Source organism: Arvicola amphibius, chromosome X (genome assembly GCF_903992535.2).
Source record: "Arvicola amphibius chromosome X, mArvAmp1.2, whole genome shotgun sequence".
NCBI lineage: Eukaryota > Metazoa > Chordata > Mammalia > Rodentia > Cricetidae > Arvicola > Arvicola amphibius.
In genome coordinates, this window is record NC_052065.1 from 84,312,649 (window position 1) to 84,326,665 (window position 14,017).

General features: G+C 36.9%; 1 pseudogene; it reads right to left on the reverse strand.

Annotated features, from left to right (window-relative positions):
• Positions 1 to 7,201: 7,201 nt before the first annotated feature.
• Positions 7,202 to 8,396, reverse strand: LOC119804347 (annotated as a pseudogene).
• Between the last annotated feature and the right edge of the window lie 5,621 nt (positions 8,397 to 14,017).

Genomic DNA, 14,017 nt, shown 5'->3' on the forward strand with positions numbered 1-14,017 from the left:
TGATATTTTACTCTTCTTGTAGGACTGTCTTGATCATTTAACATGAGGCACACCTTTAGAAACTAAAGTTACGTTCTATCGGACTGTTCATCAATTATATCACTAAGGCAAAAAAAATTTTGTGAAGAAAGACCTGTGACTTATCAGCACACTTGAAAGCTATAAAACAAAAAGAGCAGACTCACCCCAGAGGAGTAATGACAGGAAATAATCAAATTGAAGGCTGAAATCAATAAAATAAAAACAAATAAACAATATAAAGAATCAATGAAACAAAGAGCTGGTTCTTTGAGAAATGAACAAGATAAACCCTTATCCAAACTAACCAAAAGGCAAAGAGCAAATATCCAAATTAACAAAATTAGAAATGAAAAGGGAGAAATAACAATAAACATTGAGAAAATTCAGAGAATCATTAGGTATATTTCAAAAATCTGTACTCTCACAATTGGAAAATTTAAAAGAAACAGAGAATTTCTTGGATAATTTACACACACCAAAATTAAATCAAGGCAAGATAAACAATTTAAATAGACCTATAACCCCTAAGGAAATAGAAGAATTCATGAAAGTCTTACAACCAAAAAAATATCCAGGGACAGATGGTTTCAGTGCAGAATTCTATGAGAAATTCAAAGGAGAGCTAATACCTATACTCTTTAAATGCTCCGCACAACAGAAACAGAAGGAACACTGCCAAACTTTCTTTTATGAGGCTACAGTTGACCTGACACCCAAAACACACAAAAACTTATCTAAGAAAAAGAATTACAGACCAATCTCTGTCATGAACAATGTGCTAAAATATTGGCAAGTTGAATCCAGGAACACACCTAAAACATCAACCATTATGACAAAGTTGGCTTCATCCCAGGGATGCAGAAGTGCTTCAACATATGAAAATCTGTCAACGTAATCCACCATATAAGTAAACTGAATGAAAAAAATATGACTATCTAATTAAATGCTAAAAATGTCATTGACAAAATACAACATCCCTTCATGATGAATGTCTTGGAGAGAATAAGGAAACAAGGACTATATCTAAACACAATAAAAAGCAAGCCAACAGTCATATCAAATTAAATTGAGGGAAACTTAAAGTGATTCTACTAAAATCAAGAACAAAATAAGGCTATTCACTCTCCCCAGATCTGTTCAATATAGTACTCAAAGTTCTAGCTAGAGCCATAAGGCAACAAAAGGAGATCAAGGGAAATACAAATTTGAAAGGAAGAAGTCAAACTTTCACTATTTGTAGATGATATGATAGTATGCGTACTAGTGACCCCAAAAATTTTACCAAGAAACTCCTACAGCTGATAAACAGCTTCAGTAATGTGGCAGAACACAAGATCAACTAAAAAAATAGCCTTCCTATATACAAATGATAAAAGGGCTGAGAAAGAAATCAGAGAAACATCACCCTTTACAATAGCCACAAATAACATAAAATGTCTTGAGGTAATGCTGACCAAAGAAGTGAAAGACCTGTTGGACAAGAGCTTTAAGCCTTTGAAGAAAGAAAGAAATTGAAAAAGATACCAGAAAATGGAAAGATCTCTTATGCTTTTGGATAAGTAGGATCAACATAATAAAAACGTCAAGGTACAGATTATATGCAATCCCATCAAAATACCAACACAATTCTTCACAGACCTTGAAAGAAAAATACTCAACTTCATCTGAATAAACAAAAAAACCCAGGATAGAAAAAACAGTCATTTAAATAAAGGAATGTCCGGAGGCATCACCATCCCTTATGTTAAGCTCTACTACAGAGCTATAATAATGATGAAAACAGCTTGGTATTGAGATAAATGCAGACAGGTGGACCAATGGAATTGAATCAAAGACCCTGATATTAAGCTACACATATATGAAAATCTGATTCTTGACAAAGAAGTTAAAATTATACAATGGAAAAAAGAAAGCATCTTCAACCAATAGTGCTGGCATAACTGGATGCTGACATGTAGAATAATGCAAATATATCCATATCTATCATAACACAAAAACTCAAGTCCAAGTGAATCAAAGGCCTCAACATAAATCCAATCACACTAAACTTCATAGAAAAAATGGAAAGTAGCCTTGAGAACATGTGCACTGGAAACCACTTCCTAAAAAACATCAGAAACACACACACTAAAAACCAAATAAATAAATGGGACCTCCTGAAACTATGAAGCTTCTATAAGGCAAAGGACACAGTCAATAAGACAAAATGGCAGCCTACAAAATGGGAAAAATATCTTCACCAGCCCTGCAATGGACAGAGGACTGATATCCCAAATATATATTGAACTCAAGAAGCTAGATAACAAAATATCAAATAATCCACTTAAAAAGTAGGGTATAGATTTAAACAGAGAACTTTCAACAGAAGAATCTTCAGTGGTTGTAAAGCACTTAAGGAATTTTTCACTGTCCTTAGTCATCAAGGACATGCAAATCAACACAACACTGAGATACCATCTTATACCTGTCAGAAAGACCAAGTTCAAAAACACTAATGAAAGTTTATTCTGGAGAGCATGTGGAATGAGTTGAACACTCCTCCATTGCTGGGGGAGTGCAAGATTGTAAGTCACTTTGGAAATCAGTATGGTGATTTCTCAGAAAAATGAGAATCAATCTGTCTCAAGACCCAGCAATACCACTCTTGGTATAACCCAAAGGATACAGACACATACCACAAAGACATTTGCACAACTATTCATTGCAGTATTATTCGTAATGACCAGAACCCGGAAACAGCCTAGATGCCCCTCAACTAAAGAATGAATAAAAAATGTGGTACATTTACACAATGGAGTACTACTCAGCTGTAAAAATGCGATGACATCTTGAAATTTACATGCAAATGGATGGCACTAAAATAAACTATCCTGAGTGAGTTAACCCAGACACATAAAGATAAACATGGTATGTATTCACTTATAAGTGGTTATTAAATGTAAAGCAAAGGATAAGCAGCCTATAGTTCATGATCCTAGAGAAATTATGTAAGAAAGAGAGACATGACAGATACGTAATACATAAGTAAGAGACACATACAAGATCTACTGAGAAAATTGGGAGCATGGAGTGGGGAGAAGAGAAGGCAGAAAGGGAGGATAGAAGGGTAAAGAGGAAGGGAACATGAGGGAATGTGATGGTCATGATGTGGGATGTATAAAGAGATAGGAGCGATAATATGAGCAAATGGATCAAGACCATGATTGGGATACCTATAGAAACAGCTGACCTGAGCTAGTGGAAGCTCATTGACTCTGGACTGACAGCAGGGCAATGTGGATAGGACTAAACTAGGCCCTCCGAATATGGGTGACTATTGTGTGGTTGGAGCAGTCTTTGTGGGCACTGGCAGTGAGACAAGAATTTATCCCTATGGCTTGAACTGGTGTTCTGGAGCCCATTCATTTTGGAGGGATACCTTGCTCAGCCTAAATATAAAGGTGAGGGCCTTGCTTTTGCCTCAAAGTGATGCGCTAGATTTGTTGACTCCCTGTGGGAATCCTTACCCTTTCTGAGGGAGGAGTGAATGAGAAGCAGGAGGAGGGAGGGAGAGAGATAGGTATGTAAAATAAGAAAAGATTTTTTAATTAATTAATTAATTAATTAATTTAATTAAAAACAAATTGCAGTACTTATACATGAACCAATAGTGGGCGTGCAGTGATATAGCAGGACATGTTTAGTGTGTTGGGGAAATGGGAAACATCCTAATGTGAATATAGCTAGTTCTTGTTTGGGGGACATTTTCATTTAAATTTAACAAACATTTATTGAAATCTTATTATGTGCTAGACATGAACACCAACATTTTCTCATCTAATCTTGTTTGATCTCATTTGATCTTAGTAAATATATGCAGTAGGTAGCATTTATTTTCAAGATTAAGAGTATGCAAATGGAAGTTTAGAAAGTCGAGGCAACCTGAATAAAGGATGCTTGAATCTAAAACTATTTTTTGTGATTATGACACACTATATCCCAGCTGATAAAATCACATATTTGGTGTTTCTATTTTTCACTTCATATGAAATAAGCCATAGAAGATGATAGTGCTAAAAGTGTAAAGGCAGTAGACATAGACCTCTATTCTATCACCAAGAGTTTCACATATTTTCTGTATGAAGTAGCTTGGTAATGAGTACACTAACAAGAGAATTATCTAAATAACGTAGTGCCACTACCTGAGAGTTTTAAGGATAGTTACACTATAATCGGTTTGATGCGTTATCTTGCTGGAAATTCAAGTTCTAGCATCTTCTCCACAATATTGCTTCTAGGAGTCATCAAGAATGGTTGGCTACCAAATCTCTGGAGAACATAAATAAGCAAATCTGCTGAGTGGAGACAGCACTTATTTTATCTCAGGCAAATAAATTTCTTTAAGACATAATCTAGGGAAAATAGATAAAATATGAATGGAATTTTAATGGCATGGTAAAATCCTTTACATTTAGATCATAATCCTTGTAAGTGGATTATCTGATATACAAATTGTTTGAATGTTAAAGTTTGATCTTTATGGTTTTTGTCATTTATCGTTTTAAAGAAACCCATTTCTCGCCAAAATAAAATTAGTACTAAAACAAGATTCTATAATATAACACTGGTTCTCCAACTGTACTTATCTACTGTGCAGCACTGCTTACATTCATAACATATCTTTATACTTTTGTCCTAATTCTTCTCTCCATGCTAACTCTGCTTAAAGCATATAAAAGTATAATTTATTAACTCTTCTTTTATTTTTAGTATCCTTGAGATAATAGGTCTATTGTTTCTTAACTTTTCACATTTCAACCAGTGTATGGAAATTCTTAAAAGTACAGCCCTCATGGCTGTATTCTAAATTCTATAATCCCTGACTTTTCCTTTAGTTCTACTAATCAAACCTAAGTTCCAATGATATATTAGACCCTCTTGTAAAATAGGAAATTTGACTCATGATATGTTATTGAAAATGATAGTATTTAGTTTTCATAGCATCCTGTCTGTTCATTTCTGGTGGGGTTAATGACATTTATTATTTTAGACAATAGTAAATGGATATGATATTCACAACAATTCTTTACTTTTGTCAGGTTTTTAGTTAGTATTTTCATCAATTTTTCATTTATATAGAGTGTTGATTCATGACAACCCTTGAGAGTTACCTGGGCTAACAAACACATGACCAAAAGAAGAATATTATTCCATGCAAATTTCTTGTAAGTGTTTTCTTTGCTGATTTCTTGTCTCTAACTACCCAATTAGCAATACCTGTTTGCTTCTGGTGCAAAGTGTTCAAGCCCTCAAAGCTACCTTCACCATTTAATATTATTGTTTCTTTTGCTATTGACAGAAACAAAAACAGCTTTAAGGTATGCTTTCAGCCGCTATCATATTGCTAATTAGTTTTTTCCCCATTAGACTCATATTACTTCTAGCACTTTCTGCTGATTAAAAGATCTTAGAAAATTTACTGCATAATAATATTAAATTTGAAGATGAAGCATATTTGGTTTTCTATGTTTAGATATTATATAACTTCCATATATTAACAACATACATTACAAAAACAGGTATTTTGAATGTAAATGATAGAATGTCTATGGTATAATTAATACAACTCTGCTCTTAAAAAGAATACTATGGTATATATTAGAATATCATAAATAATTAAAAAATGGAATAAGAGGCAGAACAAAACTGATGATTCTCTCTGAAAAGTGCTAATTAAACTCTGCCAAACTTGTTCATTTCTACTTAGAGTATTCCACAGGAAATACACATACAATAAACTTATCTATTGTTTCCAAATAATACAAGGATATATATTAATGATAGCTCAAAAGCATAAAGGCTATTTTAGATAATAAAGAATGATTTGTTGGTGACCTAACTACATTTTGTAAAATTATTAAAATACATGTTAATTTTAGCTAAAAGAGCAGTTACTTTGATTGGTATTCAAAAACTAGGGGAAAGACTTAACACTTAATCATTAGTCATTGACTTTTAGCAATTAGTAACTGATGACTCACCTACATTGCTATCCAGTTGAACTACTTGTTAACATGGGAATCCAAATATTTGAGAAAAAAGTAAATTTACAGAATTGAAAATCAAATATTAAAATAAGTTTGGGGTAATATATCACAAAACAAAAATTGTCCCTCTGTACATATCCATAGAACATACATTATCACTCTGAAGGTAACTCATTGGCACTTATTCCTAAATTTTTTTAAACTTTATATTTTATTTTAGTTTTTTTTAAAAAGCAAACTATCTTTTTTCATTTTACACACCAAATCCAGTTCCCACTCCCTCCCCTCCTCTCATTTCCTCTTCCTTTCCTCCACTCCCACCCACACCCACTGAGGGTATGGCACATTGCTTTGGGGAAGGTCCAAGGCCATCCCTACTATATCTAGGCTGAGCAAGGTATCCATCTAAAAAGAGTTGGTTCCTCAAAAGCCAGTACAAACAGTAGGGATAAATCCTTGTGCCACTGCCAGTGATCCTGTAGTCTGTCCCAGCCATACAAGTGTCACCCACATTCAGAGGGACTGGTTTGGTCCTATGCTCTTTCCTTGCCAGTCTGGCTGCTGTTGATGAGCTCCCATTAGCTCAGATAAACTGTTTTGGCGGTTGTCACCATCATGGTCTTGTCCTCTTTGCTTATATTCCCACTCCTCCCACTCTTCAATGGCTCTTTGGGAGCTCATCCCAATGCTTTTTCAAGGCAGTCTGCAGAAGTTATTGTTTGCCACTCAGAACTACTTCAGTTTTTGGCAATGATCATTTCATTGTAGTGGTTTAGGAAGCATATGCGATGATAACAAATTATCTACATTCCAGTTTTAATTTCCAAAGTTACTATATGACCCTGAACAATCTGTTTTTATGAATATGATGCTAGGTACATATATTTAATTCTGTGATGATTTAATATGATTCCAAGAAAAGAACCAAATTTGTTGATCAAATACTAAGTTTTGTTTCATTTTGTTGCTTATGATTTTGCCTACTTAAATAGCTGCTTATTGGCACTGAACTTGAAAAAATGGCACAAATAACATTCACAAACAACATCACACATCAGTCACAAAGCAGCAAGAGTGATTCGAAAGAGTCTTTAATAGCAGGTGGGTAGGTAGGGAACTGAAGTATTCATGGGGCAACCTTAGATCTCCTCTATTCAGTAGGCATGGTGAGAGACAATGAGGCAATCACTGGCTTGGCCCAGACTGCAACTTTGGGTATAGTTTCTTTGGCAAACCAGACTATTGTACAGGGCTTGTTTGATGTACTCCTCCTGACTTCAGGTTCTTCTGAGTCCTTCCCCAAGCTTTTAGAGCAGAGGCCTGCTGGCTTTAGCCATAAGAAAATGTCTTTGGCTTCAGCAGTAGACACTTGCTGATAGCATTAACAGTGATGGATACCTCTTTCTTACTCTGCCCTTTAGACATGAAAGTGACCCCATGAAAAACAGGAGTCACTACTTGATAAAGTGTTGTGACAGTTTTCATGGCAATTTTCTCATTGAAAACTTTCTGGGTGCAAGCATGGCCTGGGGTGACCATGTTGGGCTACAGCGATGTGCCTTCTAGAAAGACATGGTTGTCACTCAAAGCCTTGTAGATAATAGCCAGTAACTTCTCAGTTACATACTAACAGTATTTCAAGTCATAGTCCCTATCAGGGATGATTTCAGGTTCCACAATGGGTATAATTTCATTCTGTTGGCAGATGTTGATATAACAAGCCAGAACATTGGCATTTTTGACGATGTCAAAGCCTGAGGATATATGTTTCCCAATCTTTGGCACACAACATCACTCAGCAAAGTCAGCTCCATTCTTTTTATATTGAGCACAGTGTTCTAATATACCTTTCAACACTTAGGTGGTAGTCTTGCCATTGGTTCCTGCCAGGGATAACATGCTCATATCTATCTTAATGGCCTCAACACCACCATGGACTTGACAACTTGAGGGAAGGGACATCCATCACCTGCCTTCTGGTATAGTGTCTCATGGAAGATGATAAAACACTCCCTTCGCCCCACAAAATTCGGGATTCATATTGTCTTCAGAAATCAGTAGCATCTGTAGGTAGAAGTACCTATTTTCCTTCATGTTCTCACTGCCAATGGACTGCGGCCACTTGGCAATGCTTCTTGTAGACTCATCTACAGCCAGAATGCCCTTGCCTGGAGTCATAATTTTGTTAGTTATATCAGCACTTTCTCCCCTCAGGATCAGTTCTGGGTATGAGTAGGACAATAGTGCCAGGGGCTTCCAGGAGGGGTCAGTCTGCTGGGTATGGCAGTGGGTAGGCAAAATGACTAAGGAGAGATTGTGGTTAGGGTCACCAGAATCCTGTTCTGCCATGCTGTCTAAGAGAATGTGATCTATTCAGCTGGAGAGTATTGTTTTGTTGATTATTATTAGAAGGAAAGTGAACATACAAGTGTTGATATATTCCTTACATTCTAAATGGGGTCAGATGACATTCAGTCCAAGGAGATAAATGCTTACTAGAATGTTTTTGTTGTTGTATTAAAGTATCTCATTTCATGTGCTACTTAGGAATCAGAATGTACTCACACTATTACTGAGAAGAAAAGTGCAACCAAAAAAAATTTACTTTAGTCATATTGAATATAACCAAAGAACATTATACGTACACAGCATATATTTTACTCATGAAAAATAACTACATGTCGCTTAGAAATCAGAATCATAGATTTGGTTATCAAGGATCACTGAAGAAATGGTTATCAATAATTTCATCAAAGTTTCTGATTCCATCTTTTTCTCACTCAGAGATTGAATAGAGCAAAAAAAATCATTAAAATAGTATCCTGAATGAAATGATTATGGGCATAGGCAGTGGCTTCATAAAAGAGCTAAATAGAAAAATGTCCTTTTTGGATCCTTATTCAGACAGAAAATGAAAAGTAGACAAGTCATTGAAAGAACTGATTATTAGTCCAAAAAGTGAAACTTGAAAAAATAAATAAGGAATATTTCTCTTGGGAACATAGGGGTGGGGTGGGATGGGGGGAGGGGGGGATAGCGTGAGAAAAGTGTGAAGTGGAGGATGGGAAGAGCTTGGGGGAATAGGATGGTTGGGATATAGGAAGGGTGGATATGGGAACAAGGAATTATATATCTTAAGGGAGCCATTCTAGGGTTGGCAGAGACTTGACTCTAGAGGGGTTCCCAGGTGTCCAGGAAGACGCCCCCAGCTAGGTCCTTGGGCAGCTGAGGAGAGGGTGCCAGAAATGTCCAGATCCTATTGCCATACTCATGAATATCTTGCATATCACCATAGAACCTTCACCTGGCATTGGATGGAGAAAATGACAGAGCCCCACATAGGAGCACCGGACTGAGCTCCCAAGGTCCCGATGAGGAGCAAAAGGAGGGAGATCATGAGCAAGGAAGTCAGGACCGCGAGGAGTGCTTTTACCCATTAAGACGGTGGGACAGATCTAACGGGAGACCACCAAGTCCAGTTTGAATGGAACTGATGGAACAGGGGACCAAACCAGACTCTCTGAATGTGGCTGACAGTGGAGGAGGACTGAGAAACCAAGGACAACGGCAATGAATGTGAACTCTACAGCATGGACGGGCTCACTGTGAGCCTTAACCTTCACCTGGCGATGGATGGAGATAGAGACAGAGCCCCACATTGGAGCACCGGACTGAGCTCCCAAAGTTCTGATGAGGAGCAGAAGGAGAGAGATCATGAGAAAGAAAGTCAGAACCATGAGGGATGCATTCACCCACTGAGACGGCAGGACAGAACTAATGGGAGACCACCAAGTCCACTTGGAATGGGACTGATGGAACATGCGACCAAATCGGACTCTCTAAAAGTGGCTGATGGTGGAGGCTGACCGAGAAGCCAAGGACAATGGCGATGGGCTTGGTCTCTACGACATGGACGGGCTCTGTGTGAGCCTTGTCAGTTTGGTTGCTCACCTTCCTGGACCTGGAGGGAGTTGGGAGGACCTTGGACTCAACATAGTGTAGAGAACCCTGATGGCTGTTTGGCCTGGAGAGGGAGGGAGTGGGGGTATGGGTGGAGGGGAGGGGAGGGAAGGGGAAAGAGGAGGGGAGGAGATGGCAATTTTTAATAAAAAATAAATAAACTGGAAACAAAAAAAAGATGAGAAAGGAAAATATCAGAACTCTACTGGGATTTCCTTTTGCACAATAATACAAAGAAGGAAGAAATAAAGAAAGAATGGTTGAGTCTTTACTGAAGGAAATAAGAATATACTTTAAAATGTTTGTAGATATCTCTATGGAATACTATAATGTTTTGATTTTCAGGGTTATACTTGTAAAAAGGACATACTTATCACTGTAAATATAAGTTCTAAAACAATAGCCATAAAAATTAGAAATGCAAAAGCCTAGTTGCTCTATATATCAGTCCTCAAGATTCTGTGAACGATTGCACCCTCTGTGTATTCCCTAGTGGTTTGGCCAGGCCAATTTTAAATAGCTCCAGCAATAAATTTCTGCCATTTCTTCTGGGAAGCTATTCCACTACCTAATTAAATTTTTGAGTTGACAACTTTTCCTGACATTCAGACTAAATTTTCCCATGTTCAATTTCAACCTGCTATTCCCATTTCTGCAGCACATGCTTGTAACAGTCTATGTAATCCCCCTGATTCCTCACTACCTACACTTCTCAATTCTGTCCCTAAATTTTACTAGCCTGATGTACTGAGTTCTTTTGAGAAAAAAAATCATTGAAAGATCAGTGACTATACATGGCTTATTATAGAATTAAAAGCAGGTTTGTTTTAAAAGCAAATAGATGAAGTAGTGAGTAGAAATGCATGACATTAATATAGAATCTCAAGCCATTAATGAAATTGAAACTCAGGAAAGAAACAAATGGTGGCCATTCTTCTCCCCCTCAGGGTTAATAAAGCACTCCACATTTTAAAAGGAGAGACAATCCCCCTATATATACCTTCTCTGGTCTTACTTAATATGCAGAGTTGCACTTTCCTCCCAACACCTGACAGAGGTGGGGAAAACAAACTTAACATTAAAACCATGCTTGTTTGTGAATGAAGTTGCTCAGATTCTCTGTGTTCCCCCAACCTCCTCTTCTTTCTTTTGTTATGATTGGGCAGGGATCTAGGAAGTTAACTGCATTTTTTAGGTTAGAATCAGTCCATTTTTAGGTAGGAACTCTGTCTTTGAGTTGTCAGTGCTCGAATCAAGAGATGAGTTTATAGTATTTCAACGTTGCTTATAAGCATGTAAAGATATATTGATGTTGTTTAGTTGTGATTTGTTATTTTCAGAGTAAACCACTTATGATGTGATTCATCTATGAGTTACACTCTAGGATTGAGTCAGGAATTACACAGTGAAGTATTTTGGGTAATTTTTAAGCAAATAGGATAATTTCAGAGAAAATATATGCAAACTCCAGAGTGTTTTGGCAGAATGTGGGCAGAGAGATTTCTTACCATTATGGAAAATTGCCTTGTAGGCAAGACTCATATTAAACTCAAAATGTATGGAACTTTAGCTTGAACATAGTTGTTGAATTCTTAAAATATGAGAGAGTAGGAAAGAAAGTTGTTCTAAATAATAATTTGGGGTTTTTGAAGACACAATTATTTGGTTATTTTTGCAATACTTGCCATAAGTATTGCTGAACAGTATAATTATATAAAGAGAAATTCTGTAATACATATTATTCTTGACTTTTCAGAAAATATTTTACATCCAAATGAGATATATCTCAGAAAATATCCCTTTTTATTTATTAACTTACATCATTATGGCTCATAAAAGAGTTAATATCTGTATCTTGCACATAATACTCACAGTTCTTGTCCTCTTGAACTTTCAATTGAGGTCATAGCAAAAAGTAAACATTATAACTGGTAAGAAAAATTGTAATTGACATTCTAAAGTCATATTTCTCTTAAAGTTCCTAACTACTTCATATGACATTCACTAGTTATTTCAAATATTGAGTATACTGAACTCAGGAGAAATACACAGAAAAATAATCACATTAGAAATATATTTGATAAATGTTTATATATCTTTGAGTGTTTAATAGCCAATAATGTATTTATATATGTATGTGTGTGTCTTCTGTCTTCAATTTCTTCTTCTTTTTTTAGATCTAGATCTTTCTTTTTTTTTGAGACAGGGTTTTGCTGTAGTTTTAGAGCCTGTTCTGGAACTAGCTCTTGTAGACCAGGCTGGCATTGAACTCAAAGAGATCCACCTGCCTCTGCCTCCCAAGTGCTGGAATTAAAGGCATGTGCCACCACCACCTGGCTTTTATAGATCTTTTTATCTCAATTCTGCTTTTTAACAGGTATATCTTTAAAAAACTATGTGTGTATTGATTACACAACTGCTCTTCTGTTGAAGTATATTGTTCTAGCTAGCCTTTTCCAATTTTAGATTTAAGATAGGTTTTATAAGAATCTTTGTTATTTAAATATTTAAATGTAGTGATGAGGTGAGCAGGTCTGCTTCTCGACCCACCCAGCTCCCACATGGCTAGCTTTACACCCGAAATATCAACACACAAATTGTATTCATTTAAACACTGCCTGGCCCATTAGCTCTAGCCTCTTACTGGCTAACTCTCACATCTTAATTAACCCATTTCTATTAATGTGTGTAGCACCACGAAGTGGTGACTTATTGGGAAGGTTCTACCCTACGTCCATCTTAGGCTGAAGCATAAACCCCAACAAGCCCCCCCCCCCATGTTACAGAATGGTGCCCAACTTGAATAACTACATCCACATAATACCCAGGAGATCTTGGGAAGTAATTCTGGGCAGAAAAGAATAGAATAAAGCATGACTTCGTGATAGCAGCAATTTCTCGGATCTGCTCTGCTTCCTAGACGCTAGCAAGCATTCTAATTTAAGAGAGGTTTCCTGACTCAGCTTTAGCTGCAACACCCTGCAGCTCCTTAAGGGGTCCTGCTGCGAAACACTTAAATGATGTTGATGAAAAGCTGAACACATGCATTTCGGTTTTCAGCTGTATCAGGAAAAAAGCTATGCCATTTTAAAATGCTGGATTTCTGGGCCATCCTGCCAGGGCAAACACTGACTCTTTCAGGCAGGCAGTTCAACTGAGTGTGGTATGTGAGCAAAATATTGCTGCTTGCTTGCTGACAGGGAACTTAAAACACCATAGAGTTGCGGTGATAAACATGGCTACAGCCGGTACCTCTGCCATGAGGCTGGGAAGCTAAGAAATGGGTTGGATCCAGCTGTCAAAGCCACAGCTTTAATACTCTCTATAAAGACTCATGTGGTCACAAAAAGAATGATATACAGTAAAGAGAGATTCAAAGACGAAGAAAACCTCTAAATGATTTACAGTGTGTTAAAAATATATGCAGGCTAAAGGTTAAAGTCCTTAAAAATAAAAAAAAAAAAACAAAGAAAGAGAGTAGTTGGGTGTGGTGATACACACCTTTAATCCCAACACTTGGGAGGCAGAGGTAGATTGACCTCTCTGACTTCAAGGGGCAGAGGTAGATTGACCTCTGTGACTTCAAGGTGTGATAGCACACACCTTTAATCCCAGCGCTGGGGGAGGCAGAGACAGAGGGATCTCTGTGAGTTCAAGGACAGCTTGGTCTACAGAGTTATTCCAGGACAAAGATATACAGAGAACCTGTCTCAAAAAGTAAAACTAAAAATAAAATCCAAGATAGATATTTTAAAAATACCTTGACTTTAAAATTGAAGTCAAAAGGCATGTTACTTTGGAGAAGAGAATTTGCTTTTGTTTCTACAGGAAATGAAAGACTGTGGATTCATTCTGAGTTAAGAAAAATTAAGTTTAATCAAGGAAGACCACCTGAGAAATCTCCGGCAGAAACAGATGGCCCAGATGTCTGAGTTCTTCATCCATAAAAGGTTCAAGACTGCTGCCTGAGATGATCAAGACTCACAGGAAACCCCAGTCAGGACTCTAAA